Source organism: Lissotriton vulgaris, chromosome 3_2 (genome assembly GCF_964263255.1).
Source record: "Lissotriton vulgaris chromosome 3_2, aLisVul1.2, whole genome shotgun sequence".
NCBI classification, from domain to species: domain Eukaryota; kingdom Metazoa; phylum Chordata; class Amphibia; order Caudata; family Salamandridae; genus Lissotriton; species Lissotriton vulgaris.
This window is the reverse complement of record NC_141690.1, coordinates 237,150,547-237,164,560: the sequence shown is the minus strand read 5'-3', so window position 1 is coordinate 237,164,560 and position 14,014 is coordinate 237,150,547.

Genomic DNA, 14,014 nt, shown 5'->3' with positions numbered 1-14,014 from the left:
GTGATGCTGCCACCAGGACTGGGACCGGAAGCCGCCATCTTGGATGCAATACCAAAGGGGATGATTGACAAAGCGCTGGAGCAAATCAAACACTCCCACCGCCATTCAACTGATCTGGGTTGAATCCATCCTCATTCTTTAGCTCACTTCACCACCGCAGTTCAGACACAGCTATATGCAAATCCGTCTTGGCCTGTGCCTCATGGGAACAGTCCAGCCCGAACAGGGCCGGACTGAGAACCAAAACCGGCCCTGGCAAACTGCTCGGGCCTGCTCCCCCTCGAGGGGGAGGGGGTGCGGCCGAGCCGTTTTCTAGGGCGGGTTTCGGCCGATTTTGTTACCGGCGGCTGATATTCCCGGCCCCCGGTAACAAAAACGGCCCCCTGGGGCCCAAAACCGGCCCCCACCCTTGCGACCCACCGGGGAAATGCCCGGTGCCCGCTGGGGCAAGTCCGGCCCTGAGCCCGAACTGCTAAACCATGTCTTGCCTGGACCGGACACAAGCATCCTGGGACCGGTTTCTGGCTAATCAGCCGTCATCAGCCAGGCTATCTTGAATCCAGTGGCAAAGTGAGCAAGGGACCCACGTCTGGGCATACCCTGCCAACTTAGGGCGAACAAAGCAAAACCAAAGGGGATGATGGACGGAGCGCTTGAGCAAATCAAACACTCACCCCCAGTCAACTGATCTGGTTTTAATCCATCATCATTATTTATCTCACTCCACCACCCAAGTTCCAACATGGCCATTTGCAAATCAGTCTGACTCTGTGCCTCTTGGGAACAGTTCATCCAGAACTGCCAAGCCATGTCTTCCCTGGACCGGAAACAAGCATCCTGGGACCCGTTTCTGGCTAATTAGCCATCTTGGATGTAGCGCAGTAGAAATAGGACTCCATCTATTAGGCCTACTGTCTCCCCATACATAGGCAGAAGAGACCACAGCGGATATGAAAATTCCATTGTATATTGCGTCAATAAAAGCAACATAGGGATGATAGAGACAAGTGGCTGTTGAAAGAAGGTGATTTTAGAGCTTGGTAGGTGACATCAATGCCCTAACACTTGTGCTATGTAGTGGAAAGTCCATGAACCCCATATTAACCCTTTCTAGTTTACATTGCGCAGCAGCATAATCTAAAAACATTCCCCACTGACTGAGTGGAAGTGGCCAATAATTAAGCACTATTACTTGCACTTGGGGGCAATAACCAGTACCCTTCTCAGCCATGGGTAAGGTCGCTTCACAAGGGGTGGGGGTGAGTAACAGCTGTTATCGTCCTGTAGGTAAGCAAAATAAGGCTACCTCCCTCAAAAAATTGGGAACACTTTGGGAGCAGGAGCTATCTCTTACCTGAAGAGATTAGAAAGAAAATTGCTCCATTCTCCCACTGGATTCCCTGAAACTCTTAAAAAGATCTAGAAATCCCTTTTAAACATGGCTATATGGGCTCCTCCATTTGATTTTGCCAATAGAGAAACCCGTATCAGCCAAAGAAAGAAGAGAACGTTTGTTTATGTTTTTCAACATTTTGTGGTTGATTGGGCTTCCTCTCAGCAAAAACAGATGAAGGAGCCCAGATAGCCATGTTATCAAGCTGCTTCTAGAGAGGCAGAGGAAGCGCTGGGGAAAATGGAACAGTTTATTCCTATATTTCCGGTAACAGAAAGCTCATGCACTACTCCCAGGGCCCACAAAACACTGGAGGGGCTTTGGAAGCCACTTGAATGCTCCCTTTGCAGACCTGTAACAACAGCTGGAGTCCTCAAAGAGAACATTCGGGCTGGCTGGCCAGATCTCAGTGTTCATCGAGGGTGCTAATATAGCCTTATATCCCACTGTAGCGGGCTTTGCCGGCCTTTAAAGGCCCGCTCCAGCATTAACAAGGGAGTGGGCCTTTAACAGCCAGTAGAGCCTGCTACAGAGGGCTCTAAGTGTATTAGAACATTCCGCCTCAAGAAGGCAGAATGTTGTAATTTATATAACAAATGCCTCATGGAGCCCAAGGGGGTTTAAATCCCCTCAGGCTCCAAGAGGCCTTTGTTAAACTCTGGAATGTTGCTGCTCTGGGCTTCTACAGGCCATTAGAAGCCCAGAGAACTCTATTTAAAAAATATATATATATATTCGTAGTTTTATATAGCGCAAACTAAACCTGAAGGTTTCCAGTATCAGAGCGCTTTACATGAGCACCAGTTGCGTTACACAAGAACACATTCATTTTTTGTAGGCACAGGGAGATTAAGTGATTTGCTTAGAATCACAAGATGTTGAGCTTCATTTCCGAGACTTGAACCCAGTTCCCCAGATTGGAGATTGACAACCCTAGCCATTAGGCTACATCCTCTCCCTTGTTTTCAATGGAGCTCCCAACATTCCAGCGTTCGAATAAACATTATTACATTTTTGTAAGCCTCCCAGTCCCCCATCTCTGTGATACAGATGGCCATGGGCACCTGCCACAAATACTCTAATGTGCACAGGAATAAGACATTTAAGCACCTGCTAGGTCACCTGGCTACTTAATTGAGTTAATTGATGAGCCTACTCACATAGCTGGCCGTATCTTCGTTGTATCCACCACTCCTCCTGCACTCATCCCGGGAATTCAAATCAGACGTTTCGCTTGGCCTCACCCCAACAAAGAAGGTGCAGCTAACAACCACAAAGACTATTGCCAACGACCACAGAGACTACTGCCAGCCATCACAAAGACTACTGCCAACCACCACAAAGACTACTGCCAACCACCACAAAGACTACTGCCAACCACTACAAAGACTACTGCCAACCACTACAAAGACTACTGCCAAACACCACAAAGACTACTGCCAACCACCACAAAGACTACTGCCAACCACTACAAAGACTACTGCCAAACACCACAAAGACTACTGCCAACCACTAGCTGCATACAATTTTAGGTATTTTTTTGGTTCTTGTCATGAAAGATCTTGTTACTTTTTTCCTATTTAGCCCCCAAGTTATAGAACACTCTCCCTCTAGTCTAAAGCTACGCCTTGTACCTTCTGAACTCCCCTTTCGCAAGGCCCTCTAAACCTGGCTCTATGGGAGTTAGCTCCTACAGTGAGTTGGCTTCATGGATTGTTCTAGTGCTGGGAAGCCTTCTGGTAGCTATGCGCTGTACAAAACCCCCTGAATTGAATTGAATATTTCTGTTCTTAACTTGAGGAGGAGCTGCAGCCTGATTACTACGCAGGTGGGGGTGATTTCTCGCAGGCAGGTCACTCCCCACCTGCTGAACGGCTCTGCCTGCATTGCTTTTGCCTAATCTTGTATTTTTCCCCTGTGCCTAACTTGCTTTCTTGCCCAGACTTGTTTTTATTCCTCTGTGCCTGTACTTGTTTTCTTGCCTAAACTTGTTTTTCCTTCCTGTGCCCAGTTCTCCCGAAGCCCCCGCCCTATTTTGTCACCGCTGTGCCCCTGTGGCCCCGCCCCCTGAAATCCCATTTGCCGCCCGCGCTCGCCTCCCAGCTGCTCCTCCCTCCCACATCCCCTCATGTGGAGGCCGCTGGGGTGCCTAAGGCAAGCCCTTCTGGGCCCGTCTGCGCCTGGACCGCGCCCGGACCGCGCCCAGCGCCAGGACCCCTGGACCCCGCGTACGTCACAACGCCCGACACCGCTACAATGCCAGAACCCCCCACGCACTCAACACCGGACGATCACACACCTGTGTCCTGGCCCCCCCGAAGTGCACCCACAGAGCTTTCACCTGCCGGAACTGCAGCTTCACTAGCATCCGCCCCACCGTGCTGCAGACCAGGAAAGAACCCAACCACCTCAGATGCATCCTTCTCAACACCGCTCCGCCCACAAACAAGCCGTTGAACTCTGGGACCTACTCGACTCAACCTCCCCAGACGTCACCTTCCTGACGGAGACCTGGCTGAACCCCGCCTCGGCACCTGGCATAGCCATAGCCATCCCAGAGGTATCGCCATTATCCACAGGAACACTCTCAGAGTCTCGACCAACACCGACGACACCCTCAGCACTGCCGAACACCTGCACTTCCAGATCCACACCGACCCCAACATAACCCTCAGAGGCACCCTCATCTACAGAACCCCCGGACCCCTGCCACGGTTCAGCTACTGCATCGCCGACTTCGTCAGCACACACAACCTCGCCTCCACAGACTGCATCCTCCTCGGGGACCTGAACTTCCACCTCAAGAACAGCAACAACACCAACTTCACCGCCTTGATCGACATCCTAGCCAACCTCGGACTCAGACAACTCGTCACAACACCCACCCACTCCGCCGGTCACACGCATGACCCCTGCTTCTCCGCAAGCCTCCACGTCTCCTTCAACCACACCACCGAACTCCACTGGACCGATCATCGCTGCATCCACTTCACCTTCAAGTAAGCCACCATGCACCACCGCACCCAAAAGATGCCTTGCCGCTGCTGGAGCAAAGTCACCGAAGACCAGCTAACAACCACCCTTGCCCAGAGCCCACCCTCCGACCTCACTGACCCCGACACCTCCGCCCGCAATCTCAGACAGTGGATCAACGACTGCGCCAACACCTTCGCCCGATCAAGAAACCCTCCAACAGTCACACCAGCAAGAAAGCCAGCTGGTTCACTGAAGACCTACAGGCATCCAAGCAAACCTGCCGAAAGCTGGAGAAGGTCTCGCTCCGTGAACGAACACCAGACAGCCACGCAGCCCACAAGAACGCCACCCGCAGACACCATCACCTCATCAGATCTGCCACAAGGGCCTCCTTCTAAGACCGCCTAGGCAACAACGCGCACAACAGCAAAGAACTCTTCAACATCGTGAAGGAGCTCCCCAACCCCAGCACCAACACCAACGACGTCCCACCTCGCAAGAGCTGTGCGACTCGCTGGCCACCTTCTTCCACTGCAAGATTGCAGACATCCACAACAGCTTCAACACCACGACCGCCCGACAACCACTGAGACCTCCGCCCTCACGACCCCCATCCGCACCAACCGCCTGCTCTCCTGGACCAACATCAACGACACCATCAAGATCATGGACACCATCCACTTCGGATCTCTGTCACACCCATGCCCACACCACATCTTCAACAAAGCCAGCACTCCCATCGCACCCCATCTCCGGAAAGTAATCGACACCTCCTTTGAGACAGGAACCTTCCCGGAGAGCTGGTAGCACGCCAAGATCAACGCCTTACTCAAGAAACCCAAGGCGGACTTTAAGGACCTCAAGAACTTCCGGCCCATCTCCCTGCTCCCGTTCCCGGCAAAGGTCACTGAGAAGACCGTCAACGAACAACTGACCCGCTACCTCAAGGAGAACAACATCCTGGACCCTTCCCTGTCCGGGTTCCGCAGCAACCCCAGCACAGATACTGCTTTCATTGCCGCCACCGATTACATCAAGAACCCTGCTGGACAATGGAGAAATGGGGGCCCTCATCCTCCTGGACCTGTCAGCCGCCTTCGACACGATCTGCCACCACATACTACGAAAACGCCTCCACAACGCCGGGATCCAAGAGAAGGCCCTGGACTGGACCACCTCCTTCCTCTCCGGCAGAACACAGAGCGTCCGCCTTACCCCCTTCCGCTTCGAAGCCACCGAGATCATCTGTGGCGTACCCCAGGGCTCATCCCACAGCCCAACTCTGTTTAACATCTACATGGCACCGCTCGCCCACGTCGCCCATCGGCACGGCCTCAACATCATCTCCTACGCCGATGACACCCAGCTGATCCTCTCCCTCACCTAGGACCCCCACATGAATGAAGGCCGTCGCTAAATGGATGAGGAACAGCCGACTGAAGCTGAACTCGGACAAGGCGGAGGTCCTCATCTTTCTATCCACCCCTTCGGCCTGGGACGACTCCTGGTGGCCGACCGTACTGGGAACCGCTCCAACACACACCGACCACGCACGCAACCTAGGGGTCATCCTCAACTCCCCCCTCTACAAGACTAAACAGGTCAATTCCGTCTCCTCCTCCTGCTTCAACACCCTCCACTTGCTCTGCAGGATCTACAAGCAGATCCCCACTGAAACGAGAAGAACGGTCACCCAGGCCGTCGTCAGCAGCAGGTTGGACTACGGAAACGCCCTCTACGCAGGAGCCTCGGCCAAACTCCTGAGACAGTTCCAACGCATCCAGAACGCCTCTGCATGCCTGATCCTCGACATCCCTTGCTGCAGCCACATCACACACCCCTGAGAGGCCTGCACTGGCTCGCGGTCAATAAGAAGATAACCTTCAAGCTCCTCACCCACGCACAGAAGGCACTCCACAACACCGGACCAATGTACCTCAACAGACGACTCTTCTACACCCCCACCAGCCAGCTCCGCTGACCTCGCCCTCGCCACAGTCCCCCACTTCCGAAGAGCGACCTCCGGTGGCAGATCATTCTCCCATCTCACCGCCAAGATCTGGAACACCCTCCCCATCCACCTATGGCAGACCCAAGACCTGCTGACCTTCAGAAAACTCCTCAAGACCTGGCTTTTCGAGCAGTAGCAGCATTCCCCACCCCAGCACCTTGAGACCCTCACAGGTGAGTAGTTAGCTTTACAAATGATATGATTGATTGATTGACGTTTTTAATAAACTTACCCCAGGATAAGGGGCTTAATGCAGGTCGCTGCATCCCAGGGTGGGCCCCAACTCTCCAATGGGCCCCCTAACCCTTCAAGAGCCCCATTCAGCTCAAAGTCAATTAATATATATATGGAAGACTCAGGGGGCCTCATCATATTTTGCATGGGGGGCATCATGTTGCATTACGTCACTGCACAGGATGCTGGAGAGGAACTTCCGGCAGTGCAGGGTCCTAAGGCCGCCGCCTGCGTATTTGATGGTCTTTGTGTGGTCATTAAAAGACCAGTAGTTAACGAAGAAGGACGATTTTAATTACTGTATTGTTGTCTAACTATATAATATTTCACAGATAAATCTGTTTTATACGTCTCCGATTAATGTACCCGTCTCTTAACGTTGTTGTCGTGCAACTAACTCTGTTTTGTTTTACAAATGAATCACTCGTCCACTTTAGAGAAGTTTCACTGACGCAGTGTTCACTAAGCAAAAAAACAGCTTTATGAATCAGCGCCATTCAGCTCTGCTAATCGGAAATCAAAAACATCATTTGCCGGTAGCAGTGGACAAGAGCTCTAATGACCACAGTAATGAATGCACATTGGACGCTGCTGCTCGCTCAGCAAACTGCTGCTTTTGTGACATTTTTAACGCTGATTTCTGGCGTGCATTTCAGATTTTATCAGTAATTTTGGTATATAAAGAAATAATGCTAAGAGGAAACTGTGCATCTCTCCTGGAGCCGAGAAACACCTGCCCCGTCTGGCCAAAATAGCAAACTTCACACAGGGTCGCACAATTAATTAAAAAAATCGACATTTTAATGCAGTTCGGGTTATTTGTACTGGAGCTCTTATTATGAATTCAAGAGCAGACACTCCAGACTGCAATTTTTCTGTAAATTGCTTAAAATATCTATCTGGTACTATTCTGTAGGTAGTTATACTTATATTTCAAATGTTCCCCATAAGCTTTCTGATCCTCCTGTAAAGTCTCTGTTGGAGAATCATTTGTAGATATGGCTTGGTATTAGAGAGGTGTGTCGTGTACACGGCGCGCAGCATGCAGGAATCACTCAGGACGCTGATCATGTGTGGAGGTATTTCTTTATTGCTATATCTCGTCAGTCCGTCAGGGCACGTCCGTCCTCGTCCTCATCCTCCTGTACAATGTCCTTTCCTGTCCCTCGACAGGAAGTGGTGTCCGGTGACCTGGTCACCACCCTGTGACACACAGGGTCCTAGCGTCCAGCGTCCAGCGTCCAGCGTCTGTCGTCTGTCGTGGTCATCACATCTCCCCCCTTGTCACAACAAATACTTTCCCCATGCACAAGTTCTAGGGATACTGTCCACACTGTGAAGAGCTTGTGAGAGAGGGCAAGAGAGAGAGAGAGAGAGAGAGAGAGAGAGAGAGAGAGAGTCTCTACATTTCTTCTATCAGTCTCTTTGTCTTTTTGCACTCTCTTCTTGGTCTTTGTTCTCCGCTCTGTTCTGGTCCTCCACCTTCTACTTTGTGTGTTATCACTTCTCCGTTTGTTCCTTGCTCTCTTTCCTCCACTTCCGGTGTCGTTATTGCTCTTTCTCCTTCTTCCATTTTGAACTCCTTGAAGTGTGAGCTGTTTCTTGTTATCTTCCGATGGTCTGAGACCGCGGTCACCATTGACCCGTTTACTCCAGTCACTACCAGCGGATCTTTTGAACAAGCATTAGAAATGCAATAGGTCTCGCAGCATTAGAGTTAGTGCTTTTAGAATTGTTTATAGGTTTTTTGTTCTAAATCTTTTGCATTTTTTTTTTGTAGGCAATGCAAAAGAATTACAAATCAAAAAAGCAATAAGCAAATGTAAAAGCTTTAACAAAAAATCCTGCGAGACCTATTGCACTGTGTGAGGGGTTGAGGGTGAGTGAGGGTGGGGGTGAGTGAGGAGTTGAGTGTGAGTGAGGTGTTGAGGGTGAGTGAGGTGTTGAGGATGAGTGTGAGTGAGAGTGAGTGTGAGAGAGTGTTATTGTGAGTTAGGGTGAGGTGTTGAGGGTGGATGAGGGTGAGGGTGAGGTGTTGAGGATGAGTGAGGATGAGTGAGGGTGAGTGAGGGGTCGAGGGTGAGTGAGGGTGAGTGAGGGTGAGTGAGGGTGACTGAGTGTGAGTGATTGTGAGTGAGGATGAGTGAGGGTGAGTGAGGGTGAGGGTGAGTCAGAGTGAGTGAGGGTGAGGTGTTGACGTTGAGGTGTTAAGGGTGAGGTGTTGATGGTGAGGTGTTGATGGTGAGGTGTTGAGGGTGAGGTGTTGAGCGTTATTGAGTGTGAGTGAGTGAGGGTGAGGTGTTGAGGGTGAGTGAGTGAGGGTGAGGTGTTGAGAGTGAGTGAAGTTGAGGTGTTGAGGGTGAGTATTTGAGGGTGAGGGTGTGAGGTGTTGAGGGTGAGTGTTTGAGGGTGAGGGCGAGTGAGGTTGAGGGGGTGAGGTGTTGAGGGGGTGAGGGTGAGGTGTTGAGGGTGTGTCATTGAGCGTGAGGCTGAGGTGTAGAGTGTGAGTGAGAGTAAGAGTGAGGGTGATTGAGTGTTTTAGTGTTAGTGAGGGTGAGGTATTGAGGGTGAGTGAGGGGAAGGGTGATTGTGGGATTGAGAGTTAGTGAGGGTGAGGTGTTGAGTGTTAGTGATGGTGAGGTGTTGAGGGTGAGTGAGGGTGAGGGTGAGTTAGGGGGAGGGGGAGGCGTTGAGGATGAGTGAGGTGTTTAGGGTGAAGTGTTGAGGGTGTGGGTGAGGAATTGAGGGTGAGGGAGGGTGAGTGTGGGTGAATGTTTGAGGGTGAGTGATTGAGGGTGAGGTGTTGAGGCTGATGTTTTGTGGGTGAGTGAGGGTGAGATGTTGATGGTGATTGAAGGTGAGGTGTTGGGTGAGGCGTTAAGGGTGAGTAAAGTTGAGTGTTGTTGAGTGAGGATGAGTGAAAGTGAGGGTGAGTGAGGAGTTGCGGTGAGGTGTTGAGGGTGAGTGAGTGAGGGTGAGATGTTGAGGGTGAGTGAGGGTGAGTGAGTGTGTGGTGTTGAGGCTGAGTGAGGATGAGTGAGAGTGAGGGTGAGTGAGCATTTGAGGGTGAGGCGTTGAGTGTGAGGCGTTGCGGGTGAGTGAGGGTGAGAGTGATTGAGTGTGAGTGAGTGTCAGTGAGGGTGAGGTGTTGAGTGTGAGTGAGGATGAGTGTGAGTGATGGTGAGTTAGGTGTTGAGGGTGAGTGAGGTGTTGAGGGTGAGTGAGGAATTGAGGGTGATTGATGTTTAGGGTAACTGAGGGTGAGGGTGGATGAGGTGTTGAGGGTGAGGTGTTGAGTGTGAGTGAGGTGTTGAGGGTGACTGAGGGTGAGTGAGGGTGAGGGTTAAGGGTGAGTGAGGGTGGGTTAGGGGTTGAGAGTGAGTGAGGGTGAGTGAGGGTGAGGTGAGGTGTTGAGGGTGGGTGAGGGTGAGGCTGAGGGGTTGAGGTTGAGTGAGGGTGAGTGAGAGTGAGGGTGAGTGAGGGGTAGAGGGTGAGGGGTTGAGGGTGAGTGAGGGTGAGGGGTTGAGGGTGAGTGAGGGTGAGGTGTTGAGGGTGAGAGAGGGTGAGGGTGAGTGAGGGTGAGGGGTTGAGAGTGAGTGAGGGTGAGGTGTTGAGGGTGAGTGAGGGTGAGGGTGAGTGAGGGTGAGTGAGGGTGAGGTGTTGAGTGTGAGAGGGTGAGTGAGGGTGAGTGAGGGTGAGTGAGGGTGATTGAGGGTGAGTGAGGGTGAGTGAGGGTGAGTGAGGGTGAGTGAGGGTGAGTGAGGGTGAGGGTAAGGGGTTGAGGGTAAGGGGTTGAGGGTAAGGGGTTGAGGGTGAGTGAGGGTGAGGGGTTGAGGGTGAGTGAGGGTGAGGGATTGAGGGTGAGGGGTTGAGGGTGAGTGAGGGTGAGGGTGAGTGAGGGTGAGGTGTTGAGGGTGAGTGAGGGTGAGGGGTTGAGGGTGAGTGAGGATGAGGGGTTGAGGGTGGGTGAGGGTGAGTGAGGGTGAGTGAGGGTGAGGGTGAGTGAGGGTGAGTGAGGGTGAGTGAGGGTGAATGTGAGAGAGGGTGAGTGAGGGTGAGGGTGAGGGTGAGTGAGGGTGAGTGAGGGTGAGTGAGTGAGGGTGAGTGAGGGTGAATGTGAGTGAGGGTGAGTGAGGGTGAGTGAGGGTGAGGGGTTGAGGGTGAGTGAGGGTGAGGGGTTGAGGGTGAGTGAGGGTGAGGGTGAGTGAGGATGAGGGGTTGAGGGTGGGTGAGGGTGAGTGAGGTTGAGGGTGAGTGAGGGTGAGGGTGAGTGAGTGTGAGGGTGAGTGAGGGTGAGTGTGAGTGAGGATGAGTGAGGGTGAGTGAGGGTGAGGGGTTGAGGGTGAGTGAGGGTGAGTGAGGGTGAGGGTGAGTTAGGGTGAGGGGTTGAGGGTGGGTGAGGGTGAGTGAGGGTGAGTGAGGGTGAGGTGTTGAGGGTGAGTTAGAGTGAGGGGTTGAGGGTGAGGTGTTGAGGGTGAGTGAGGGTGAGGCATTGAGGGTGAGTGAGGGTGAGGTGTTGAGGGTGAGTGAGGGTGAGGGTGAGGGTGAGTGAGGGTGAGTGAGGGCGAGTGAGGGTGAGTGATGGTGTGGGTGAGGGGTTGAGGGTGAGTGAGGGTGAGGGGGTTGAGGGTGAGTGAGGGTGAGGGGTTGAGGGTGAGTGAGGGTGAGGGGTTGAGGGTGAGGGATTGAGGGTGAGAGATTGAGGGTGAGGGGTTGAGGGTGAGGGTGAGTGAGGGTGAGGGTGAGTGAGGGGTTGAGGGTGAGTGAGGGTGAGGGGTTGAGGGTGAGTGAGGGTGAGGGTGAGTAAGGATGAGGGGTTGAGGGTGGGTGAGGGTGAGTGAGGTTGAGGGTGAGTGAGGGTGAGGGTGAGTGAGGGTGAGTGAGGGCGTGTGAGGGCGAGTGAGGGCGAGTGAGGGTGTGAGTGAGGGTGTGAGTGAGGGGTTGAGGGTGAGTGAGGGTGAGGGGTTGAGGGTGAGTGAGGGTGAGTGAGGGTGAGGTATTGAGGGTGAGGGGTTGAGATTGGGTGAGGGTGAGGGTGGGTGAGGTATTGAGGGTGAGGGGTTGAGGTTGGGTGAGGGGTTGAGGGTGAGTGAGGGTGAGGGGTTGAGGGTGAGTGAGGGTGAGGGTGAGTGAGGATGAGGGGTTGAGGGTGGTTGAGGGTGAGGGAGGTTGAGGGTGAGGGAGGGTGAGTGAGGGTGAGTGAGGGTGAGTGAGGGTGGGTGAGGGTGAGTGAAGGTGAGTGAAGGTGGGTGAGGGGTTGAGGGTGAGGGGTTGAGGGTGAGTGAGGTTGAGTGAGGGTGAGGGGTTGAGGGTGGGTGAGGGTGAGTTAGGGTGAGGGGTTGAGGGTGAGTTAGGGTGAGGGGACGCGCTGTCAGGCAGTCAAAGGTGCAAAAGCATGCCCCATTAGTAAGGTCAGCGTATGCAAGGACTGATGAAAAAAACGGTAAGAATTGCAGTTCCGCAGTATTAAATCAAGTGGTGTCTTCAAGGAGAAGCCAGCGGAACTGTAAGCAACGTTGAAGGGATAAATTAACAATAGTGTGTGTCCTGAGTATAATAAGGAGAATGCGAACCGATAAAACAGAGCCAGCGTCTATGTGGATGTAGGTAAACTGTTGGTGCAGTAAAAACAAATTACCAAACATGACTAAGCACATGTCTACGGCGCACGTAGCATGGTTAAATGACAGGTACGGGAACAACTGGTACTCTGAGTAGCACATGGGCAGGACTAAACTGCGTGTAAGCAGCACGCGTTGTGAAATTGATGGCAGGTTGGGGAATGATAGCTGCTACAGAGCAGACTAAAAGCGCGTGTAGGAGAACTAATAGTAGATAGGGCCATAAGTGAGGCTATGAAATACAGGCAGAAAAAAAACTTTGGGACACGTGCGTAGAGGAACAAAGGGAGGAGGTGGAAAGCTGATAGGGGGGAGGGGGGTGGTTGGTATTATGGCGGCGCTTGCATGCAATATACCTGTGAGGCATCGGTAGTGAATAAGTCCTCGGCGGTGGCTCGAACACACATCAGAGGGGGCTGTGATCTGTGGGGAAACAGGGGTTTAGGACATTGGGTCAGGTAGGCGTGATCACGGGAGGTGGGCGCTAGAGGCAGTGTACCTGATTGGTCTCTGTAGCCACTCGCAACAGGGTAGTAGGTAAGGACGTGGATCCGGCGGACAAAAATCGATGTCTTCTGTCCGGTTGAAAGTACGGTACATCCACGGGGGTACCGAAATGGCCGATACTGAATCTGAGGGGAGAGAGAGAGGTACTGGTCAAAGGACTGCGAGGCCAGCGCAAGTAGCCAAAGTAGCAGCCTTGATGATACACATACCTCTGGACGTGTATGGAGTGCTTCCGGGTCAGTCAGGAGCCTCGGGCGTAGTCAGGGAGACCAGAAATGTCTGGAAGGAAGTAGAGAGGGGGCGAGGCCAGGTGACGTGGAATCGTCCAATAGGTCTGGGGGAGGAGGTGGGGAAGGGGCGTGTCGCACAGAGGGGTTCGCACTGGTATGTATACACAGGGAGAGCGAAAACCCATAGGAGTCCGAAGGACAAAAAAAAAACAAATAACACGGCGGGCAGGGGAGGGGGCGGAGAGGGGAGAGGAGAAATGCGACACGGAGGGAAGGGGAGGGGGCGGAGCGGGGAGGGGGCAGAGAGGGGAGAGGTGCGACACGGCGTTAGACGGAAGGAAGAGAGGGGAGGGGGAGGAGAAAGAGAAATGCGACACGGCGGGAGGGGGCGGAGCGGGGGAGAGGGTGTGTGTGTGTTGTTAGGAGACGGACGTGCACGCGCACGCGCTTTTAAGGTCAATGCGCATGCGCATAAGCTCAATGCGCATGCGCATTGACCTTAAAAGTCACGGGCACTGCAAGGAATCGCCACGATTCCTTGCAGTGTGGATAAAGAGTGGATAACTCGCAATAGTCTCGCTTGCTCGATGCGCATGCGCATCGACAGGCGAGACCTAAAAAGGGCTGTCAGATTTCCTTTGCTGTGTTTGCTTCACTATTACTAAGTCTCCTTCCTTTAGTTGGTGTTCAGCTGCATGTCTCTTTTTGTCAGCATATTCTTTCATTTTCTTTTTCTCTTTGTTGTCTCTTTCTGCGATCTCTTGTCTGTTGATGTCTGCTATGACTTCTCTCTGCGGTAGCCTTGTTTTGCTTGCTCTTCCTAGCACCAGTTCTGCTGGACATCTGCCCGTGGTGCTGTGAGGGGTGTTCCTATAATCTCGTAGTAGCTGACAAAGCGCTTGTCCAATTGAGATCTGTGTCAATTTTGCTCGCTGTATGGCTCTTTTGATGGTCCCCATAAATCGTTCTGCCATTCCGTTGGCTTGTGGCCACAGTGGAGTTATTTTCCTGTGTTTGATCCCCAGGTAGTCCATGAACCTGC